The sequence below is a fragment of the Cervus elaphus genome, chromosome 23, assembly GCF_910594005.1.
Source record: "Cervus elaphus chromosome 23, mCerEla1.1, whole genome shotgun sequence".
In the NCBI taxonomy this organism is placed as follows: domain Eukaryota; kingdom Metazoa; phylum Chordata; class Mammalia; order Artiodactyla; family Cervidae; genus Cervus; species Cervus elaphus.
This window is the reverse complement of record NC_057837.1, coordinates 79069081-79093147: the sequence shown is the minus strand read 5'-3', so window position 1 is coordinate 79093147 and position 24067 is coordinate 79069081. Positions and strand designations below refer to the sequence as shown.

At 44.6% G+C, this 24067-nt stretch overlaps 1 long non-coding RNA gene across 1 annotated transcript; it reads left to right on the top strand.

The window, feature by feature from the left end:
* The first annotated feature begins 230 nt into the window (after nt 1–230).
* LOC122681960 lies at nt 231–23674 on the top strand. The gene is made up of 3 exons (XR_006337165.1): nt 231–493; nt 4265–4270; nt 23595–23674. It is a non-coding gene; the product is annotated as an uncharacterized LOC122681960 (long non-coding RNA).
* The last annotated feature ends 393 nt before the right edge of the window (nt 23675–24067 follow it).

Sequence of the window (24067 nt, the reverse complement as noted above, 5' to 3'; positions counted from 1 at the left end):
GGATGTGAGACACAGAGAATGCCCGTAGGCCAGCCCACCTCCTCCCGTCTGAGAGCAAGGACGGGGGACCTGGCCTGGTCCTCCAGGGGCATCCCACCACCGCTGGGCTCTCCAACAAACCCAGAAATCCTCTCAGAACCCCTCCTCTGGGGCTGGCAAATGCTGCTGCTTCAACCGAGGGCATACTTCCCTCCCTTTACCTGCCAAATCTGCATCCATCTTGGGGCATCTTTGATAGCACACCCCGTGAGTCTTCTCTGAGCTCCGCAACCTGGAGAGGTGGCCTCGCCTCTGCCCCCACGCTGTCTCTTCTCCAGCACCTCCACCTGTCACTCTGTGTTATAACTGATGGACTTCTCTGATGCCTTCGCTGCATAGAAGCTTGATGAGGTCAGATCTGCACCTATCTCCTACAGGAAGGGAGAGTTAAGGAGTCTGGGATGGACGAGGACACACTGCTACATTTAAAACGGATAACCAACAAGGACCTACTGTTCAGCACAGAGAACTCTGGTCAGTGTTATGTGGCAGCCGGGAGGGGAGGGGAGCTTGGGGGAGAATGGATAACACGTGTTATGTATGCCTGGGTCCCTTTGCTATCCACCTGAAACTATCACAACATTGTTAACTGGCTATACTCCAATATAAAGTAAAAAGGTTTTTTAAGAAAGAGCAGACACATGTATATGCATAACTGAATCACTTTGCTTACACCTGAAGCTAACACAACATTGCTAATTAACTATACTCCAATATAAAATAAAAATTTTCTTTAAATTAAAAAAAAGAACTGCACCTGTCTCATTTACTGATGTCTCAGTCTCCAAAACAGTCCCTGGCACATGGTAATCCTTAAATGTTTGGTGAGTGAAATCCTTTGTATAACGATTTGTAGATGAAATCTGTAGAGAGGGTGTGTGTGTGTGTGTGTGTGCACGCACATGTGCACACACACATGCTCAGTTGTGTCCAACTCTTGCGACCCCATGGACTGTGGCCAGCCAGGCTCCTTTGTTCATGGGATTTTTCAGGCAAGAATACTGGAGTGTGGTGCCATGCCCTTCTTCAGGGGATCTTCTCAACCCAGGGATGGAACCTGAGTCCCTTGAATCTTCTGCACTGGCAGAGGGATTCTTTACCACTGAGTCACTTTCTTCCTATTATGGAATAGGAAGAATTACACATAGTCTGTCTTAGGAAATAATCTCAGGACAGCATGTGCAAAGGCCCAGAGGCAGGAACAAGCATGGGGCACTGGAGGCATGGAAACCAGACCAGCATGGCCAGAGCACAGAAAGCCAGGTGTAAAGAAAGTTAAAGCCAGACCACACAAGACCTATACCTCATGTTTAGGCATTTTTTTCTCTTATCTTCAGAGCAATGGAAGAACCAACCACAGAAGGTTCTGCATAAGGCTGCAGATGACTTGATTTGCACTACCAGCAATAGAATTTGTTAATTCACAGGTAGTAAACAACATCCTTAACTGAGTACCTTTCATTGTGCTAGATATTAAGAATAAGATGCTTAAGGAATCATTGTGTCTACACTTCATGTATTTTATAATAAGGAAAACATAATTACAGTTTGACATGGGCTTCAACAGAGTTAAGCTTAGAGGACCATGGAGAAAGCCAAAAAGAAACCACATTTTATTCACCTGCATGAAAAGAGTGGATTCCTACAGGAAACCTTTAGTATTGCTCTCTACCTGGGGGCATATGAGTAAAGGAGAATCACTCAATCCAATGGAAGTGTTTCTGTAGCCAAAATTTATAACAGTTATGAAGACTCTGAAAACGTGAAATTATTCACAAGAAACTGTTAAGTTAAAAAAAAAAAAAAAAAGCAGAATTCCAATTCCAGTATATACCAAGGATGGCAAAGTCTGTCTGTAATGGGCCAAGTAGTGAATGTTTTAGAGCTCAAGGACCATGTGGTCTCTGTCACAATTACTAACTGTGCTGCTGTAGCATCAGAATAACTCTAGACAACGTGTGAGTGAATGGGCATGGTTCTGTGCCAATAAAACTTTATTGAACACAACAGGCAATCATGGCCAAATTTGGCTGTTGGGCTATAGTTTGCTAAGGCCCAGTCTATCCTACATTAAAATTATAACTAAATAAATGTGCAGTATTTATGAAAATAGAGAAAAGAAACACAGAAAATGGAAGCAGTCCTTGTGCTTGGAGAATGCAATTTAAGTTTGACGGCCCTCTATTGATTTTCCCTACTCAACATGTATTTATCCTTCTGGGCACAACACTCTGATTTAAGGGAGAGAGAACTACCTTTCCATCATCTTTAATCCACGTGGTCCCTTGAGTTAGCCCACCCCCAAATCCAAAGTAAGGCAGATACGAATATATCACTTAAGAAATGAGGGTTTTAGCCTGAAAGCTAAGAGGAACCACTGAGGAATCTGAAAAGTCAATCGTCCGCAAGAAGGCAGAACTGGTCATGAGATGGAGAAGGGTTCTAGAGATCTCCTCAAACACAGAATGTGAATATCCTATTGTGCTAAGAACAGAAGCACGTGCAAAAGGATAAATAAAAAACAGGGTACCTGCCCCAGACCTGGCCCCCACACATCACTTCATTGCCTTGCCCATGGTGATTCATTCAAGGGAACCAATGAGAATCACTGCCTAGGATTTTTTTCTTCTTTTATATCAAGAACAAGAAGATCCTCCAGGGCTGAGTTTGCTGAAATCACGGTGCCCACTCCTGGAGCTGCCCATGGTCATCTTGCGGTTCCAAGGGTTGTCCTGCTCAAGAACAATGCCCACACACTGGAAAACAGAACTGGGACATGGACAAATGCTGGTGGACATTCGTGGGATCTCCAGATCCAGCCTTATCTGAAACCTTATCTGAAACCAGCCCTACTCCTGGATTTTCCCATGACTGGAGCCCATGTGTGCTTTCTCCACCTCAGCTTGTTTCAGTTCAGTTTTTGTTCCCATCAACAAAAACCCAGAGTTAGGTCATTGTGAATGCTTTTTTATCCCCTATTTAAAAAAATTATTTAATAGCACTATACTACCACTTTATGAACAAATAAAAGTGAAAGAAGATGGATGCAAAAGTAATATATTTAACATTTTATTTCTCAAATGAAAGGCATACTCTTTTTTTTTTTTTTTCGCTTTTCCTTGTCAGTTGAGTGACTAAGTCAGTTGCAGTTCTTAAATTTGACCCAGAGACTCTAAACACTCTCTCCAGAAATGGACCGGGAGCCTATTTTGAAGAAAAATATATAAAGACAGGGATATAGTGGAGATCACAAATGATGACAATAGAAAATATTTCAGGAAAGACCATCTGACTCTGCAAAAACGTAGTGACATATGTAGGACAGTTGAACATTTCCACGAGGGGATGAAAGTGATCCGTGAACATCACGTGGCCACAGCCTCTTAGAAAAAAGACTTTGGGAGAAAACACAGACCTGACGGTGTCACAGCCCTGCTTAAAGCTCAGCAGTGATCCCCAGTCGCCCACGTGAGCCCAGGCTCCCACAGTGCACAAAATTTCCACAGAACACAAATTTGAGTATGAAAGAAATAGTTTTCTTAAACTGTATAACTTAAATTTCATTTTTTCCTCAAATCCCCAATATAGCTAATAGCAGAAAATGTAATCACGTTCAGATAACTGCCATCTCTTGGGGTTACCCACAATCAATTTAGGATTCTGCATGCACAGACACATACACACACACACACACACACTCCTTCCTTCTCCCCTGGGCAACCTTCAAGGACTAAGAGATTTGAGCATATAATCATATCTACCCACTAGTATCTGGCAATATTTTCTGGTCTTTGGTGGTGTTAGCTTTTATCTCCTGACCTTACTGAGATGCTCGTGTTAACCTGTGTCTCTGGTTATCAGGTCTAGCAGGGTCAAGACACAGCTTCCATGCCCAGGTCCAAAGGAACCTCTCTATCACCAACCCCATGACCACATTCCAGCAAGCAAGCAGCCAGTGGCCTCTCTGGGCAAAAATGTCCCCAAATAGTGGCAAAGAGGACTTATACTCACATCCCTTTGGCCAGAAATCAGTCAGATGGTCACACTCAGTCCCACTAAATCCAGGGCTATGTCATGTTATTCTCAGAGACACATGCCTGGAACCTCGGAGGTCCCAGTTCCTAAGAAAGAAAGGGAGATATCAGGAGAAAGCAAGCACTCACTGCCTGAGATGTTTAATATGCACCTCAAAATTATTCAAGGTATAAGGACAATCACAGAGAAGCAATAGGTCAGAGAGAACAAAAAAAAGAACAAAGGAGCAAAGGAAGACAACAAACTAAAAGAGCAAAGACAACACTAGCCGTCAAAAAAGACAAAGCTTTAAAGAGTCACTGTGGCCGAAAACTGAAATAGGAAAAAAAAAACCCGAAAATCAAGAGCTGGGGTTGGGGGGTAGCTTCCAGGGAACAGAAGCGGAAGAACTGAGGCCACCTCAAAACGTGAAACAAACTTTTCACAGTCATTTTCTTGATCTTTAGGGGAAATAAACTGAGCGTGAAGCAGAGAAGGTGAGAAAAACACAGCTTATAAATGGAAACGCACCAAACAAAGTGGAAAATTCACATCAAGCCCACGGATGAGTCTCAGAACAAAGGGGAATATTGTAGGGTCAAAAAAACACGGAAAGTAAGGTCCTCATGTTGGAAAATGTGACCTGCAAGGGCAGGGAGGTCTGGGGAGAAGCCAAGCAGGTGCTCCCCCCGAAACCTCACCTTTAGGCTGGTGAGACTTGGTTACTTGGTTTTGTAAAATAGAAATTTGCATGCAAGTTTAATCCCGGAATTTGATACCTGGCACTTTTTCATCCCCTGGTTTTGCACCAGTTCTAATTCTCAGAAAGAGAAGAACCTGCCTCCTTTAAACAACACGCAAATTAAGGTGTGACTTTTGGCTCCCTTTTCCGTTATATATAGCTATCATCTGCTCTGGAATAAGCTGGATTTCTTCCACTGAGTTCATATCCCCTTCTGTCTTTTTTAAAATGCAGTTTAAAGCTTCATGTTTCTTTCTGGAAAATCTACCATAATGTAACAACAGATTTTAAAGCTTATATGTATATTAATCAGGATGCCAACAACCGCAATCTAATATAGTCCTTACCTTTTACTGACAATGGGAATTTTAATTAAGTGCATAATTAAGATCTGAAATGCAGAATGTATTTTTGATCCTGTTTACTGTGAGTTAGAAACTCTTAACATGGAATGAAGTTAGCCTCCTGCTACAAAGACTTAACATGTTACAAATTAAGCAAATGGCGGCCACAATTGGGTTTACAAAGACATTCTGGGGAGTCCTTCAAGATGGCTGACAGAAATTGAAAATAAGTTTTATCTTCATCAGTAGACTGGGGGATGATCAAATAAATTATTGTACATCTATACCATGATTCCATATGCTTTCCTCAAAATAACAGAGGAATCTTATAGGCACTGATACGGAAAAATTACCAAGATATATTATGTATAACAATATACATAGTATGACTCCTTTAAGGTAAAATATATGTGTGCGTGTGTGTGTGTGTGTGTATGCCTGGGCGTATGTGTGTACATATATATGCATGGGCTTCCCTGGTAGCTCAGCTGGTTAAGAATCTGACTGCCAGTGCAAGAAGACGTGGGTTCGATCCCTGGGTCAGGAAGATTCCCTGGAGAAGGAAATGGCAACCCACTCTAGTATTCTTACTTGGGAAATCCCGTGGACAGAGGAGCCTGGCGGGCTACAGAGTCGGACACGACTGAGGGACTGAACAATAATACATGCATACATATATGTGTGTGTTTATGTGTAGAGAGATGTGTTTGTACAATCGGATACATATGCACACATACTCAAAAACATGAAAGCCTGAAATAATAGATAACAAAATGCAAACATTGATCAGCTCTAGGGCAGGGCTTGACAAACTTTTTATGTACGGGGACAGATAACGAGTATTTCTATTTCTGTGGCCACACAGTCTCGGCAAAACTATTCAACTCTGACCTTGCAGCACAAAAGGAGCCATAGACAATATGAAGCAAAGGCTGTGTCTGGGTCCCAATAAAATTTACTTACAGAAATGGACAGGGCAATGGGGCTGCTGGAGGCAGCCTCCGTGTCATAGTCTGCCAAACCCTGCTCTGAAGAAATGAGTGTTATGCGTGCAGGGAGTCATGAGAGAGATGAGGAGAGACTTCAAGTATTGATTCTCTGTACATTTGATTTATTTTACAAGCACTCTTACCTAGAAAAAAAAATTAGAGGACCTAACTGCCATATATTGGAATTCGGCAAATTTTAGTTTTAGATTTTTTTTAAATGCAGACTTTTACATTTAAATTACAAAAAAATAAGTAAATAAGCTGTTTTGCGTTCTCTTCCAGATACGTATTTCACATTTACCCTGAGGGAGTGATGATTCTTATCCCCGTCGCGTGGATGCACTGGTGGAGTCTGGCTCTCTAGGGCTGAACCACGAGTCTGGCTCTTCCTAACTTTTAGACCTTAGGCAAATCACTTAACCTCCATAAGCTTCAGTTTCCTCACCTATAAAATGTTAATTGAAATAACACTTTATTTGAAACAGTGCTATGAGACTTCAGTGAGCTAACACACACGCAATACTCAACCCAGATTCTTACACATAAGGCGCTCTCAGCGGTGGTGCGCGTGCTCAGTCGTGTCTGACTCTCTGCAACCCCGTGGACTGTAGCACACCAGGCTCCTCCATCCATGGGATTTCCCAGGCAAAAATACTGGAGTGAGTTGCCATTTCCTTCCCACGGGGATCCTCCCAACCCAGGGATCGAACCCGGGTCTCCTGCATCAGTAGGTGGATTCTTTACCCCGGAGTCACCTGGGAAGCCTCAAGCTGTCAATAACTGCTGGCTATTAACATTGCACCTCTAAATTAAATACAATTTCTTACACTTAAAAAGAGGGAAAAGATATTTTAATGAATTGCTTATTTGGGGCTATAAGTGACTTAATTTAGTCTTGGCTGCAAGTTCTGAGTGATCATCATGTGTGTGAAAGACAGGAAACTGTCCCCCGGAGCCATCTTCCCTTTCTTCCTTTTAAAGACAGAAGTCCCTGCGTGTCAGCTGGACCCATGGACATCCAGCTGAGAATACATTCCCCAGCCTCCTTTTGGGCCTTTTGTGGCCATGTGACTCCACATTGGACAAGAGTGTATGAGTGGAAGTGAGAATGAAACAAATAAAAAACTGGGCATCCCTGTCTACAGACAGCAGTCATGAACCAGGCTTGACAGTGCCAAGAGCATCACTCTAGGAGATGGCAGAACCCAGGACAGAAGAAATCTAGGTGGACATCATGGATTGCTCCTCACCACCCATCAGCCAGGATTTAGAGGAGACAGTACAGACCTTGGTCAAGGCTTAATAAATGGGAGAACGGCTATAAAAGAAGAAGAAGAACAGAACTGTACTACTTGGAGCAACTCTAGCTGATGGCACAAATTGATGCAAAAAACATAAAATGACTCAAACACAGTTTCCACTTGTTCCTTGCTAATGCAGGACTGAGTGGTTCTAGACTCGGGTGTCTCTAGCTGGGAAAGGAGGAGGCTCAGCTCCATGCTGTCACTTGGGTCAGCATGATAGGGAGCTGCCACCTTTAAGAGGCACCTCCATCCAATGAAAGATCACAGACAGAGTTTTATGCACCAGGCCTACAAGTGCCCGGAATACTTCTACTCAATTCTATTGGTTAGAATTGTCATATGGCCACACCTCACTACTTGGAGGAGGGCATGGCAATCCACCCCAGGCTTTTTGCCTGGAGAGTCCCATAGGGTTGCACAGTGGGTGATGCAGAAGAAATAGTTGCTAAATGAGTGACAGGGTGTAAATAATCCAATTTCCCTGGTTTGCCCCGAGGAATACATAAAATATTACACGAAAAGATTCAGCAGAGTGCTGATGCATAGTAGGTGCTCAATAAACGCCACGCACACATTATTTGCAGATGTGAAGGAGAAATAAGATCTGTTCCTCAGGGAGGAACCACTAGAGTACAGGAGATGGATACTTCCAGGAAAATAATTAAAATATTGTGAGGTTATAGGAGTATGTCCAGGGCTCAGATGTAGGACAGGGTGGTTAATTCCAGGGAGGAGAGAATGGGCCAAGGGGTAAAATCACAAACAGGGTAAAACCTAAAGAAGAGACTGTAGAATTAAAAGAACCTGCACAGGCATTCTAAGAAATGCAATATTTTTCACCTTTCTGAGCCTTTCTTTCATTAAAAGAAAGCTGATGGCAGACGCCGGAGTCTGTGTGGAGATGTCCTGTCTGCCTGTGCAGTCCTCCCCTCCCACGGAAGCCCTGCCCTGCAAAGTATCAGCTCAAATATCGCCTCATAAGGGAAATGATTCCTACCTGCTTTTCTCTGCACGGTGACTCACAGACCAGGTCGGCCTCCACTGTCAGATGCTCTCAGCGTTTTCTCCCTGCAGACTTACACTTAGCTGTGTGTGTGTGTGTGTGTGTGTGTGTGTGTGTGTGTGTGTGTGTGTGTGTGTGTGTGTGTGTGTGTGTGTGTGTGTGTGTGTGTGTGTGTGTGTGTGTGTGTGTGTGTGTGTGTGTGTGTGCGCGCGCGCACACACACAACATCTATTTCCCCAAAGGACAATCAGCAGGACTGCATGCCTCACCATCTGGTCCTTAACTCCACGCAAGGCATACAGAAAGCACTTAATCACCGTTTGTTGAACTAGAAGAATAAACCTTGCATTGTGTTCTCCAACGGGGCCTCAGATGTAGTTAATCAGAGCCTCTAATTGAGATCAGAGCTACAGGTAAGAAGTTAGGTGACGGCTTCCCTGACGGCTCAGTGGTGAAGAAGCTGCCTGACGATGCAGGAGACACGGGTTCGATCCCTGATCCGGGAAGATCCCAAACGCCACGGAGCAACTTAGCCCCGGGGCCACAATTACTGAGCCTGTGCTCCAGAGCCCAGGAGCCCCAACTACTGAGCCACGTGCCAGTCACTGAAGCCCGCACGCCCTGGAGCCTGTGCCCAGCAACGAGAGAAGCCTCTGCAGCGAGGAGACTGCACGCCGTGAGGAAGAGGAGCCCCTGCTCACTGCAACCAGAGAAAAGCCTGCGCAGCAACAAAGGCCCAGCACAGCCAAAAATAATCAACTAATTCAATTTAAAAAGAAGCTTGCTGAGCTGGGATAAAGTTGACATGGTTTAGTAAAATCTTAAGTCTCAGGAGACAGTAAAATGCAATGGTGAAAAACAGTAGGCTCATACTATCTCTGTAAACCCACTGGAAATCTAAAATTATCCTGAAAATCAAAGTTTATTTTTCTTCAATGGCAAGCTCTAGAACCGAACATAGGGCATCGGAACTGCAGTCTTGGCCCTACCGTGTATTCACCGTCAGAGTGTTCACTCTGCCAGTCTCTTCATGTATCAATTAGCGATGGTGGGGATAAAGGCTCAGACTCTGCAGGGGAGTAAGGAATCAGCAATAAAGTACTTCCACGTGGGGAGTTTTCAGTAACTACTAGATATTCCTATTTTTTCCCCTCCTGCCTCTGGAGAGTTAAACAGGAGAGCCATTCCTCTTTCTGCCAGAGGTGAGCCACAGCAATGAATGTAAGTGATGGGAATAGGAAAGGACCAAAGAGATTTAGTTCAGAGCAATCATCTCATTGCAATCTCCAGATGTTACTATGATCTCATTTCCTTGAGAAGACTCACAGATGTTCACACATCAATGCAGGGAAATAAAGCTACTCAGGATAAAACTAGGTCATTATTGATCAAGAAGGTCGAAGAATGCTCAGACACACTTCCACGTGCACCCACGAAGCTGTGAAATAACTGACGTTTCAAAATGAAGACCATAGGCACTGGGAGGGGAATATGACTCACAGATGTTATGTGTATACACATTTGTTTACCAACTCCAAGGTACATATATATGCACACAAGCCAGGAATAAGTCACCTGATAATTCAAGATTAGATGCACATACAGACTCACAAGTCTATAGTATCACTTCTGTTTAAAAAGAGTGTGTGTCAGTGTTTTGTAATAAAAGTTTACATTGATCAAGTGCTTCACTATGTTACAGGCATTGGTAAAGCGTCGCTCAGTCATATCTGATTCTCTGCAACCCCATGGACTGCCCACCCATAGCCCATATGGGTGGGCCCATAGCTCACCAAGCTTCTCTGTCCATGGCATTCTCCAGGCAAGAATACTGGAGTGCGTAGCCTGTCCCTTCTTCAGGGGATCTTCCCAACCCAGGGACCGAACCCAGGTCTCCCTCACTTCAGGCAGATTCTTTACCAGCTGAGCCATAGGGAAGCCCAAGAATGCGGGAGTGGGTGGCCTATCCCTTCCCCAGGGGACCTTCCTGTCCCAGGAATCAAAACAGGGTCTCCTGCATTGCAGGCAGATTCTTGACCAGCTGAGCTATCAGGGAAGCCCCGTGCATCTATGGGTGACCCCATACGGGGACGCTCATAAGTTCCTGAGGAAGAAGGTGGGTTTCAGGAGCTGCGGGGTGGTGTCAGTGCACAGGTAATGGCCACGATGCAGGTGAGTCATCAGTACCCCATTTCCACCCCTGGTTGGGTTGCTGAGGCCAGGAAACTGAGATTTCAGGGTAGTTGAGAAAGCCAATGCTGATAATTGTCCTACACTCACAGATATACTTAAATTGCCATATTCTAAGCAACATTTTGAAACTTCTCAATTCCTTTCCATAACAGATGGTAAACTTCTAGAAATTACATCCCAAAAGGTAATACTGCTTGTAAATATAAGTAGTTCTGAACATTTTTTTTCATAAAACTCTTGGATAATATATACATACAGAATTTTTTTAAGCAGCACTGTAAGAATTAAATGAAGAGGTCGTTATGAGAGCAAAATGATTTCCCTCAGTCAGACAGCACAGGGTATGTATTTTGACACAAATTTAAAGATATATTTAAACTTTCTAAAGTTTCTAGATGTATTTTTAGATTTGGTGTTTAAAAAGCTCTATTTTTCAGATACTTATCTGAAGGCAGATAGTCTGGGGTTCAAATCCTGGTTCTATCACTTATTGGTTCTGAAACCTTAGGCAAGTTACTTAACCACAGTAGGTCTCAAGATTGTCATCTCTGTAATGGGGATTAGTATAGGCTTGTGATCATAGGCAACTTATTCAGCCTCTCATTAGATTTTATTATTTGAGGAAAGGCTATGATTCCAAGTTAAGATGTTCATTGGAGGGATTTGCCAACTCTTACTGAATTTCCCTGGTGGCCCTCTCATTTCAGGTACATATTCCTCTCTGTACAAATGTGCAGAGAGGCAAACAGTTAAACAGGCAGGGCTAAGGGCTTGGGAACCAGTTGTTATGTGGTTCCTAAAGCTGAGACTCTTAACTCTTGATCTGTGAGAAGCCAGTGAAAAGTCACTCAGTCTCTTTCGATTCTTTGCGAACTCATGGACTGTATCCTGCCAGGCTCCTCTGTCCACGGGATTTTCCAGGCAAGAATACTGGAGTGGGTGGCCATTCCCTTCTCCAGGGAATCTTCTCAACACAGGTATTGAACCTGGGTCTCCCCCACTGCAGGCAGCTTCTTCACCGTCTGAGCCACCAGGGAAGCCTCACGAGAAGCCAGTATTCTCTTAATAAGTCCAGGGTTTATCTAAGTTAACCAGAATCAGTTGCTTTTGCTTATGGCCAATAACCCTAACTGATAAAGATGTTTCATTCTGTAACTGGGTTGAAGTCTCTCATGGCAGTTTCTCTGCCTTAAAATCACCAGTATGGCCAAGAACTGAACTTTAACCAGGGGCAGAGTACCAGAATGTTGGCAATGTTGAGTGTGTGTTCTGTGTGCGTAGAGTAAATAAAGTTGTAGAAAAGCCTCCTGGTTCCTGAGACTTTACAGAAGTCTACAGGGCAAATTCAAGAGGTTAGGAGCTCAGCATCTAGAATGAGGGGGAGGTGGGTTCAAGCCCAAGCCCCACTGCTTCCAAGCAAGAGGGTGCCAGCAAACTTATTCCTCGGGTGCTCAGCTCCCTCAGTGGCAAAAGGCACATAACCATGGACCCCACCAGCCAGGGCTATGGTGAGGAGTAAACGATAAATGGTGCCCTTTGCCCTCAATAAATGTGGACCGACAGTGATGAAGGTGATGAGGGCAATGGATACGTCTGATTCCCAGGTGGCGAGACCTGCAGGGAGCCTGAAGAACAGGAAGAGAAGCCATCCCAAGGGAACAGGCGTTCAAACACAGCGAGACTAGCTCTGTACAAAAGCCTTAGTCTCCAAAGAAGGCATGATCCTGAATATAGCATTGTTCGGGGTTCTTGGGTTGGTCTTCTGGCCAAGACCTTGTTGGACTCTCGTCCACAAGCCTGATGGAGAACTGAGAAAATACCAGTAAACACCGAAGATGCTTTGGGCACAGGAACTCTGTAAGACACAGGGGTGCCAGGGAACTCCGAGGCCCCTTGGTCAGAGGGCACCCAGGGGGCCCTCCCACATCACACAGCACACCTGGGCACTGTGAGGACCCAGTTTCTCAGCACTCCCCTCCACAAGAAGGGTATGAAAACATTCAATAAAGACAGAATCAGGAACAGCACCGCAGAGCCAAGCCATCCTGGCGCCTAAGGAGTCAAGAAACAGCAGCTGTGTGGACCCTGTCTTCATGAGAATTTTTGATATTCTGTTCATTGCGGATTTCTTTACATTCATCTTGATTTTTTTAAATACCCCATTAAAATACTGATGCTGATGATGGAGTTTTGGAGGGCCCCCTTAAACGCTGAACCCAGGGTCACGGTCTCACTTACTGAACCCCGCAGGGTACCCTGAAACAGTCATCAGGGAGGGGAGCCACTTGACAGAGGCCAGCTGGGCAGATGGAACCCAGGGGGCAGAAAACAGTGGGTTATCTCTGTCACGGTGCTCCCCCACCCACCCACCACTTGCACTCACCGACACAGGTCGCCAGCATTAGGCTGGGAAGCATTTCAGAACCACTGATACCTTGGTGAGGAGCTGAAAAGGGCCCTGGTCAGTTAGGCAGGTGGTCAGGACTTGGTTCTCGTTCCTGCCCGAGCTGCCCACCCCCCACCACCCTGCCACCACACACTCACAACAGGAAGCTCATCAGCAGCTCATCAGGGTCCATCTCCCGCTCTTCCTTCGGCGGTGGTGCATCTCCACGTGAGGACAAGCAGTGCACACGAAGCAGGGCCTGCCCTCCAGTCCTGCCCGCGCATGCAGAGGCTGAGACCAGGGCTAACAAAGGCTAACTGGCAGCCTCAGCAGTCAGTTTCTGATGACACAGTCGAAATCATAAAAGACAGAGATGAGAACAAGAAAGGTTAGAGGGAATAATAAAAAATATATCTATATCATGAACATTTGTAGATGAGAAGAGAGCGCAATTTGAAAGAGAGGGGAGGACCAGCTCTCCGTAAACAAGGAGGAATAAGAAACAACGATATAGAAATGTCTTCCTTGAAAGACCACGTTAAAAGAGATCAATGCACCGACAGATGCATAAATCGACAGAAGCGCCGATGAAACGGATAATTTGGCATGTTATAGTCCCCGGCTGCCATTTACTTGAATTCAGGGAGAGACACACAGATACAAGTTAAATTTAGTAATAAACAGAGCTTGAATTATAAAGTCAAATACTGATGTGACTTGAGGGACTGGCTACAATATCTGTTTACAAACCCACAGTTGCCCTAGAGTGTTCAGGAATATTTTTATCTCCTCATTTGTTACTTCATCCTTTATTAAATTCTATAAAATAAAATAAAAAAACCCACAAACATCCAGAAGGGAAGGAGAAAAAAATAAAAAACAAATAACTGTGTTTCTTGTAGAGGTCAGCATTTTCTTAAGGGAAGTTAAGCAGTTGATTTGTGTTCTTGCTGGAAAACCGATTTAGGATTCGGCTTAAGGTGATTAAAAATTTTAAACTGCATGAATTTAGCATTTTGGTCAGACGTGGTTTTTTATTGTGTCAAACTCTGTGTAGGTTTTGGAGAGAAAGTATGTACTTCTGTAGTAGGAAATGATGGATTTTTTTTTTTTTTGCTGCTTTTGCTTCAGAGAATTTCCCTGTCCAAGGAAATGACCTAGTTTATGGCTTTTCTGCATTCAGGGCATGTTACCAATGTGCACACAAAGACAAAAAAAAAAAAAACACAGCAACAATGGGGGATAGCCTTTGGATTATTAAAAGAAAAATCATAAGCCGAATTTTATGTATGGAAAAGGCTCCAGAGTTCTTTGACCAAAATGTGATTCCACTCACATCTATTTGCCTATCTTCTGTGGGCAGGTCACATTCAAACCCAAGAGGAAGTTGTCAGATGAGACAGAGCCTGCAAACTGGTGGCCCAGGGACCGAGCGAGGCTAGAGATGCAGGGTCTTGTACAGTCTTGTCACACAGCAGAGAATATCGTGTGTGTGTGTGTCTGTGTGTGTGTGTGTGTGTCTGTGTGTGTGTGTCTGTGTGTGTGTGTGTGTCTGTGCGTTTAGTTGCTAAGTCATCATCAACTGTTTTGTGACCCCATAGACTGTAGCCCACCAGGCTTCTCCGTCCATGGGATTTCCCAGGCAAGAATATTGGAGTGGGTTGCCATTTCCATCTCCAGGGGAATCTTCCTGACCCAGGGATCAAACCTGGGTCTCCCACATTGACAGGCAGATGCCTTACCACTGAGCCACCGGGGAAGCTGCAGAAAATACTGAATTTTACTTATTTGGCTGCCAACATTTAAAAACTAGGAGACTTCCTATAAACCTTCAGTTTGGGCTTCTCTTTAAAAACCTGACAATCTGATAACATAAGGTCTGCATTCCCACAGCACAACGGCTGAGCTGCGTAGTGGCTGCCCCCTCAGGCAGCATGGGTGCCTCCATTTCTTCCCAGACCCCACCGCTCCCTAATGTCTTCTGCATAGAGGCTGAGTCTCGGCTACCATTTATCATCACACTTGTGCTACTGTTTCCCTTACAGTGAGCTTAAGAAATAGGAGCAATATCCCTTATACCCGCATCTCTTTTAAAACTGGGGAAATTAAGCCAGATCAGGCAATTCACGTGCTTCAAGGAAAAAAAATTTCTCAATTTCAGCTTGATTCACTTCATTAATAGGTCTCTATAAAAATAACAGCTAACACTTCTATAAAAATAACAGGTAACAACTCAATGAGTCAGGCAATTTTCTAAGCCCTTTACATATTTTAAGTGCATTTAATCTGTACATCTACTCTATGAAGTAGGTATTATTATGATCCAGTTTCACAGATGAGGAAACTGAGGCTCAAAGAGGTTGTGACTTGCTTAAAGTCCATTGCTAGGATTTGGATGGACCCTGTAGGGATCTGAATGCATGCCCCCCGGCACACATATACAATACAAGCATGTAATAAGAACAGCTAGCGTATATTACCTGCCCAGTATGTTCCAAGCACCAGAAGAGGCTCTTAAAATACAGATCAATACAGAAACTTACAGTGGGTTGCAAAAAGGCTACAAATATAATAAGATGTTTCAAAGGTTAAAAAGAGAAAACTGTTAAACTGTTACACTGAGTGCCCAGGGGATGCTCAGAAGTAGTTTTCACTGAGGAGGCGAAGGTTGTGATGGACCTTCAAGTGTAAGAAGGCATGAGATACATAGGGTTGTGGCTCGAACATGATGGTCTTTGGCTGGAAAGAACAGACGGGAAAGTGCAGATCACAGCCTGGGAAGTCCCGGGGCAAGACCAAGGTAAAACTGAATCCTATTTCTTCGTATTTCTTGAAGTACCAGCAATGTGTCCTGCATTCTGGAGGAGAAAAGGAAGAACAAACCTTGACCCTGCCCTCAAAGAGTTAACACACCTGGGGCTTCCCAGGTGGTGCAGTGGTGAAGAATCTGCCTGGAGACCAGGGTTCGATTCCTGGGTTGGGAAGACCCCCTGGAGAAGGAAATGGCAACCCACTCCAGTATTCTTGCCTGGGAAATCCCATGGACAGAGGAGTCTCGTTGGCTACCATCCATGGGGTCACAAAGAGTCAGACACGACTGAGCAAATGAGCGCGCACACACACACGCACAGTCATAATAAGGGCTTGGCACACGGTAAGTGCTCAAAAATTGTGTTCTTTATTGTAAAGATTATTGCTGTTGTTGTTATGTAAACAATAATGCTGATTGTTTCATAAACCGGTGAGCTGCATCACTGCTTCCTTCCAGCAGATAATCAAAAATCCCAGCATACCTGCAGGTCCTCAGGGTCTTGTGAACTGTGAAGCTAACCCATGTGTTCTGCCTCAATTAAGAGTAGAGAAATGGCATCTTCTCCACGCTGTGATTTTAAGTAATATCAATGTTTCATAAAACTTATTAGTGTAGGTCTAGGTGAAACAAAAATAAGATAGCACACTGGGAAATTAATTTTAAACAAATTACATGTAAAATGCAAGGATTCATAATACTGTTTCCAAAGCAGTCTAATCTTAATATCATATATTTTGCTTTATGAAGCTCCCAGTTTTAGATTAATCATATTGTTTTTTTATTTACTACTTCATATAATAATTGGCTTATCTGTGATATTAATATGTATGAATTTTTTTAGTTTGCTCCTTCAAGAAAGCATTCAGCTTGATGCTTATAATATGTTGATTTTAATATGCAATGGATGTGTTTATATGCAGATTAAATTGGATTGCATTTATACTAAACAAGAAAACCAAAATGTAGAGAGGGGCTGAGACCTGAGTAACTCTCATTAAAGTATGAGAATCCATGACAGAGTTTTCAGCTCATTCCCCTCTAACAGCACAGTAGTAGATCGAAATTTGCCATTTACCTCATGATGCGCTACACATTTTTAAAACGATTAAGAGGCACCTGACTCTGAGTTTCTCCCACGGCAGTGGTTCTCAGCGAGGGAAAGGGGGAGGATTTTGACCCCCAGAGGACATTGAGCAACATCTGGAGATAGTTTCGGTTGCCACCACTGGCTGGAGGCAGGGAGGGAGGAGTTGCTGCTGCTGCTGCTGAGTCGCTTCAGTCGTGTCCGACTCTGTGCGACCCCACAGACGGCAGCCCACCAGGCTCCCCCGTCCCTGGGATTCTCCAGGCAAGAGCACTGGAGTGGGTTGCCATTTCCTCCTCCAATGCATGAAAGTGAAAAGTGAAAGTGAAGTTGCTCAGTCGTGTCCGACTCTTAGCGATCCCATGGACTGCAGCCCACCAGGCTCCCCCGTCCCTGGGATTCTCCAGGCAAGAGCACTGGAGTGGGTTGCCATTTCCTTCTCCAATGCATGAAAGTGAAAAGTGAAAGTGAAGTCGCTCAGTCGTGTCCGACTCTTAGCGACCCCATAGACGGCAGCCCACCAGGCTCCCCCGTCCATGGGATTTTCCAGGCAAGAGTACTGAGTGGGATGCCATTGCCTTCTCCGGAGGGAGGAGTTACTGGCATCTAATGAACAGAGACCAGGGATGCTATTAGGGGCTTCCCTGGTGGCTCAGCTGGTAAAGATTCTGCCTGCAATGCAGGAGACCCAGGTTTGATCCCTGGGTGGGGAAGATCCCCTGGAGATGGGCATGGCAACCCACTCTAATACTCTCGCCTGGAGAATCCCATGGACAGAGGAGCCTGGCGGGCTAGAGTCCACAGGGTCACACAGAGTCAACATGCCTGAGCGACTGAGCAGCAGCAGAGATGCTATTTAACATCCTACAACGCATAGCACAGCCTCGCAAACGAAGCTGCCTCTCCCAGGATTTCAAAGTTCTGAGGCTGAGAACTCAACCCTTGTTACACGAAAGTAAAATCGTTGTTTGTTTATAAGTAAAGGATCCTATATATGTACATATATATATATATAATGTATAGACTCCCTTATTCAACAGATACGCATTGAATTCCTACGATGTATCAGAGCCTCTTCTAGGAAAAGTCCCTCACAGAGTTTACATAGATAGATTGAGATAAAAGACAGGTACAAAGAGAGCTAACACACGTGACACAATGCAGTGGGTGACCCGTGAAGGGAGAGCCGGGAGAGCCGCGCTGACACGTATACACGACCACGTGTGAGACAGACGCCTGGCAGAAGGCTGCCGTGTAACAGAAAGCTAGCCCAGTGCTCCGTGCTGACCCGGAGGGGTGGGATGGGGGGCGGGAGGGAGGCCCAGGAGGAGGGGCTATATGTGTGCAGAGCAGACTCACGTTATTGTATGGCAGGAACTAACACAGCATTGTAGAGCAATTATACTTCAATAAAAAATACTGTATTTCAGATATAATACTTGAAAATACACCAAAACATTAATATTTACAGTTTGCTGCATATTCCTCCAATTTTTGTTTCCATGAGTATACTAACTCCACCATCTCTACTGTTTATTCATTCACTTTTTTACAAGTGAATATACAAACACATATCCTTCTTGACAACTTTCCTTTTTCCACTTACTTCTAAAGCCCAAATGGTCTTGCTTTGTCTCGTTTTAACTTTTGCAACAGCTCACTGAAGAGAAGCAGAGAAGGGAGGAGGAAGTAGTTGGATAAGTTTTATTCCCGTTCCTTACCTTTCCACGTCTAGCAGAAAAGCAATCGACAGAGGAGAGAGACATGAAAATCAGGCCAACAAACACAGCTGTTGGAATGGGCAGCCCAGGGCTTTAGGATTTCTCTTTTTCAAGGGCCCAGTTCTGTCCTTCACTCATGCCTTGTCATTTTCTCCATAGATACCTTACACATCTTTTGGCAGTTTTTTCCTAGGTGTCACTGTCTTTTAGGAACATATCACCTCCCTGTTTACAACCTCCCAAGCGTCCCTAGGGACCGCTGGGTAAATGCCAAACCCCTTTGTTTGACAGACTAAGTGCTTCTTCATCAAGGATCTTCCCGACCACACTCCCTAAAGCTGCAGCCGTTTCCACAAACGCTTCACGTACTTTCAGACACCTTCCCTTTGGGGCCCTATCCTTTCTGTCAAGAACATCCTTTTTCTTTACTTTACCTCAGAGGCGAACTTATCCTTCAGCGCCAGCAAAAACAACACCCTTAGCAAAACCTCTGATGACCCTCTAATCAAGCTGTGTGGCAGGAGCGGGTCTTGAACAATCACTCTGCATTTTCAGGCTGGCTCCCTCACCCTTTGTTCCCTCACTGGCATTCCAAGGAGTATTTCCTCCCAAACCAAAAATGAAGACCCAGAGAAACTACATGGCTAACTCTGAGACGGAGTGATTTAGATGCATGTTTCCAGGGGGAGCTTCTGTCTCAATAAACAGGGCTCAGACATGGATCGAAGGAAAACAGGAAGGGGAGAGGGCAGACGAGGGGCTCAGCCTGGAGAAGGAGTCAAAACCTTGGCTTCCTGAAGCTGCAGGGGAGGGTTCATGACCAACGGGATTGTTTCTCCAGGACCTCAGAGCAGAACATGAGACCAATGTGAGCACGTTCCCATGTAGACAGTGCGACCTAAGGATCTGAATTACCTATTAACCCTCCAAACAAAGAGGGGTTTGGATATCTTGAGAAAGGGACAGCATCTTCCAGGGAAACCCTTGACCCCTGAGCAAGAACTAATCAAACAGAAACAGAAAGGTTCTTGTGTGAGTTTCCTAGCAAGGGGAGAAGAATCTCCAAAGAACACAAGATAGTGCTCAGAGGGAAAAGAGTCAGCGTACCCATCTGCTGGGGCCAGAGACCATGGACGCAGTTCACAACGCTGACAGTCACTTCCCTGCTCGCCCAACCTCAATTCCATCCCCATTCTCTAAGGTCAGAAGCCCCTTTGGACAGATGTGTGACTACAGAGTGAAGGATGAAACAGGGTGACCACATTCCTCGTTACTGGATGTAGACCTTCCTGGACAGCTTGTCTAAGGGAAGGAGATCTTAATTTAAGTCAAGTTCAGAAATTGGCTTATTATATGAGGCAAATAATACCATTTGCAGCAACATGGAGGTCCTAGACATTGTCATACTGAGTGAAGTAAGCCATACACAGAAAGACACATATCATATGATACCACTTAGATGTGGAATATAAAAAAACGGGGGTACAAATGAACTTAATTGCAAAATGGAAGCAGAGTCATGGATGCAGAAAACAAACTCGTGGTTAGTGGGGAGAGGAGGGGAGGGACAAATTGGGAAATTGGGATTGACACATACACACTATTATTAATATGGCTAAAATAGAAGACTAATAAAACCCCGATATACCACACAGGTGCATGCATGCATGCTAAGTCGCTTCAGTTGTGACTGACTCTTTACGACCCTATGGGCTGTAGCCCACCAGGCTCCTCTGTCCATGGGACTTTCCAGGCAAGAAAACTGCAAGGAGGGTTGCCATGCCCTCCTCCAGGATAGCACGGATAAGTCTACTCAGTACTCTGAATGGCCTAAATGGCAAAGAAGTCTTTCACACACACACACACAAAAAGAGTGGGTATATGTATAACTGATTCATTTTGCTGGACAGCAGAAACTAACACATTGTAAATCAACTATATTTCAACAAAAAAATTTTTAAATACAATTAAACAGATTCTGTTGAAGTAAAAAAATTTCTAATTTCAGAACTAAAACTGTGTTTAGTAACTTAGAGCAACTGCAAAAGTTTCTATTAACATAAATGATCAAGAAAAATCATCTAAGGGCAGAGGAAACCCCTCCCAGCCCAATAAAGTTTTAAGTGATAGTGGGAGATAAAATAAAATTGCTTTATGTTTACACCCCATTATTCCTAACCTGTTTAATGTTCTATTATATACATAAAGCCACTGCTTAGCATAATGTCTTACACATGGTAAATTCTCAATAAACGTCCTTGAAAGAATGAAGACACCCTTGAAAACTACCATTTCAAGATAAAAGAAAGAGAAGAGAGAGAGTATAAGAGGACAAAATCCCCATAGGTAATTTCTAGCCCACTTAAATTTAAAATGACATTAAGATTATCATTCCATTTATTTCTGGGCACTTGAAAATTTCTCCTCTGCACCCATGCAAGTGTGCTAATTTGCTTCTGTCATGTCCGACTCTTTGCAACCCTAATAACTGTAGCCCATCAAGCTCCTCTGTCCATGGGGACTCTCCAGGCAAGAACACTGGAGTGGGTTGCCATGCCGTCCCCCAGGAGATCTGCCCGACCCAGGGATCGAACGCACATCTCTTACATCTCCTGCATTGGCAGGCGGGTTCTTTACCACTAATGCCACCTCAGAAGCAACCATTCCTGTTACTAAACCAGTGAACAAGTGAGGTTAATAAGAACCCAGAGTTCTTAGGAAATGCATCTTCTCCTTGAAGAAGAGTATGGTGATACTGCAGAGTTTCAGAATCTCAAGTTTTCAATAAATTATTCCATCAAAACATAAGGCCCCATAAAATAAGGACTCTGTCTATAGAAATTCCCCTAAATGGCCAAACTATTTCTCAAAACATTTATTCAAATAGTAGCTATACCTGCCAATGGGGATTCCCTCTCTTCATTTCTTTTTTTCCTTTCATGTTTATTGAGATATAACTGACATATCCCAGCACTGTACAAGTTTAGGGTGTAAAGCATATTGACTGACTTACAAGTATGAAATGATGACCACAGTAAGTTTAATGACATCCATCATCTCATAGAGATACAAAATGAAAGAAATAAAAAGATATATATTTTTCCATATGGTGAGAACTCAAGATTTACTCTCAACTTGATTTACTCTCAACTTTCACATAAAACACACAGCAGCATTAATTATACTTATCCGTCTTGAACGTCCCTAGTACTTACTTATCTTACAAGTGGAAGTTGGTACTTTTCATCTGTCTTCATTCAATTCCCCCTCCCCTCAACCCTTCCTGAGAGAAAATAGAGAGAAAACATCTCTTTTTCTGAGTTTGTTTTTGAAGTGTAATTAACCAACAACACTATGTCAGTTCCAGTTACATAACAAAGCTATATGATACTTCTTTATGTTTCAAAGTGAAGTGAAGTGAAGTGGCTGAGTCGTGTCCGACTCTTTGTGACCCCGTGCACTGTAGCCCACCAGGCTCCTCCCTCCATGGAATTCTCCAGGCAAGAATACTGGAGTGGGTTGCCAGTTCCTTCTCCAGGGGATCTTCCCAACCCAAGGATCGAACCCAGGTCTCCCGCCTTGCGGGCAGATGCTTTAACCTCTGAGCCACCAGGAAAAGTGAATTCCAAGGTAAGTCTAGTTAGAATCTATCAGCACACAAAGACGTTAAAACATTACGTAGCTCCTGGGATGTACTCCCGCACCACCTCCTTTTTTTTGGTTTGTGAGAGCTTCGTTCGCTCTCTAGGGATGGAACCTGTGCTCCCTGCAGTGGAAGTGGGGAGTCAGACACATCCCTCCTTTTCTTCTTAAGGGCAGTTAGGATTTTGTCTCTAAGAACCAGTAAATAAGGGACACATCAGACAGAGAAAACAATTGTCTATGCAGAGAAATGTGGGGGCAAAGAGGTGCTGGAGACATGTTACCTGGTTTTGTTACAACCCTCCGGAGCCAGTTCTACCTCAAGTGTCCGCCTGCCCTGTGACACTCAGGACAATGGAAGGAGACACGCCCAGTCAAGACGCAGAGGAAAGCCTCGTTGTCCGATGAAGGCGTGGAGGGGCTGGAGTTTCCGCTCTAGAGACAGGCTCCCGGACAGGCGGTGGGCCGGGCTGCTCTGTGAGGCCTCACCCGCGGAGGGGAGGCGGCGGGGCGCTGGCGGGGCTGGCTGCGCGGCTCACGGTTGCAGCTCACAGCGCAGGCGCAGGGCCTCAGCGCACAGCCCCGCCGCCATCTTGGGCGGAGTGCCGAGGGCGGCGCCTCTGCACACGGCCCCAGGCTGAGGGGCCGGGGTCGCCATTTCGAGCCAGGACCTCTGGTCTCAATGGCCGGGTTCAAGGCCTCTGAGTGCAGCATTTTTATTTCCTGGGAATTGTGAATGGCTTCTGTCCGTGACGGTTTGGTTCAGGAGGAACATAGGTTCTGTGGAGCAGGAAGAGGCATAAATGTCAGGGCGTGAGGTCAAAATACTGGACCAGTTCTGCCAGTAGCCCCGACATACACCCTGTAAGATGTCACTCTCTGGAAAAGGAGAATTTTCTCCCTGCATTGCCTCGCTCGCTTCCTCGCTTTTAAGGACAGAACACAAGTTGTCCTTAAGGTTTCCGGGCACTCTTTTCCCAAAATCCTGCAGTTAACAATTGTGACTTTTAAAATAGAGAGTTGGTTTGAAAACAAACCAATTTTTCTACTAAAAGGAAAAAAAAAGAAAAATAAGACAAACCCAAAGTATTAATATAGTGATTGAAATATGTAGGAAAGGGCGTTTCTCCAGAACAGGAGGAGACTTCTTCCAGGCTGGAGAAGATGAATTTAAGCAAAAGAGAGAAGGATGGTCTGTGGTCTCACAGAGGTGGGAGGCCTCTACCTCACTTCCTGTAGCCCATTAGAGGGGCAGCAAGTGGGATGGACATTTAAACTGTGCTGTATTTAGAATCGATAACCAGCAAGGACCTACATGTAGCACAGGGAACTCTGCTCAGTGTTATGTGGCAGCCTGGATGGGAGGGGAATTTGGAGGAGAGTGGATACACGCATAAGTATGGCTGAGTCCTTTAGCTGTTCACCTGAAACTATTAGAGTGTTGTTACTTGGCTATACCCCAATACAAAGTGGGCTTCCCTGGTGGCTCAGTGGTAAAGAACCCACCTGCTAAGCAGGTGACGAAGGTTCAATTCCTAGGTTGGGAGTATTCCCTGGAGGAGGAAATGGCAACCCTCTCCAGTTTTCTTGCTTGGAAAAATACCATGGACAAAGAAGCCTGGTGGGCCACAGTACATGGGGTTGCAAAGAGTCAGACACAACTGAGCAACTAGCACAATCACTAAAGCTCACAGACTCTCTCAGAAGATCTGAAGAGCCTCCAAGGTGGCTCAGTGGTTTAAAAAAAAAAAATCTGCCAGCTAATGCAGGAGCCGCAGGAGATGTAGCTTCGAT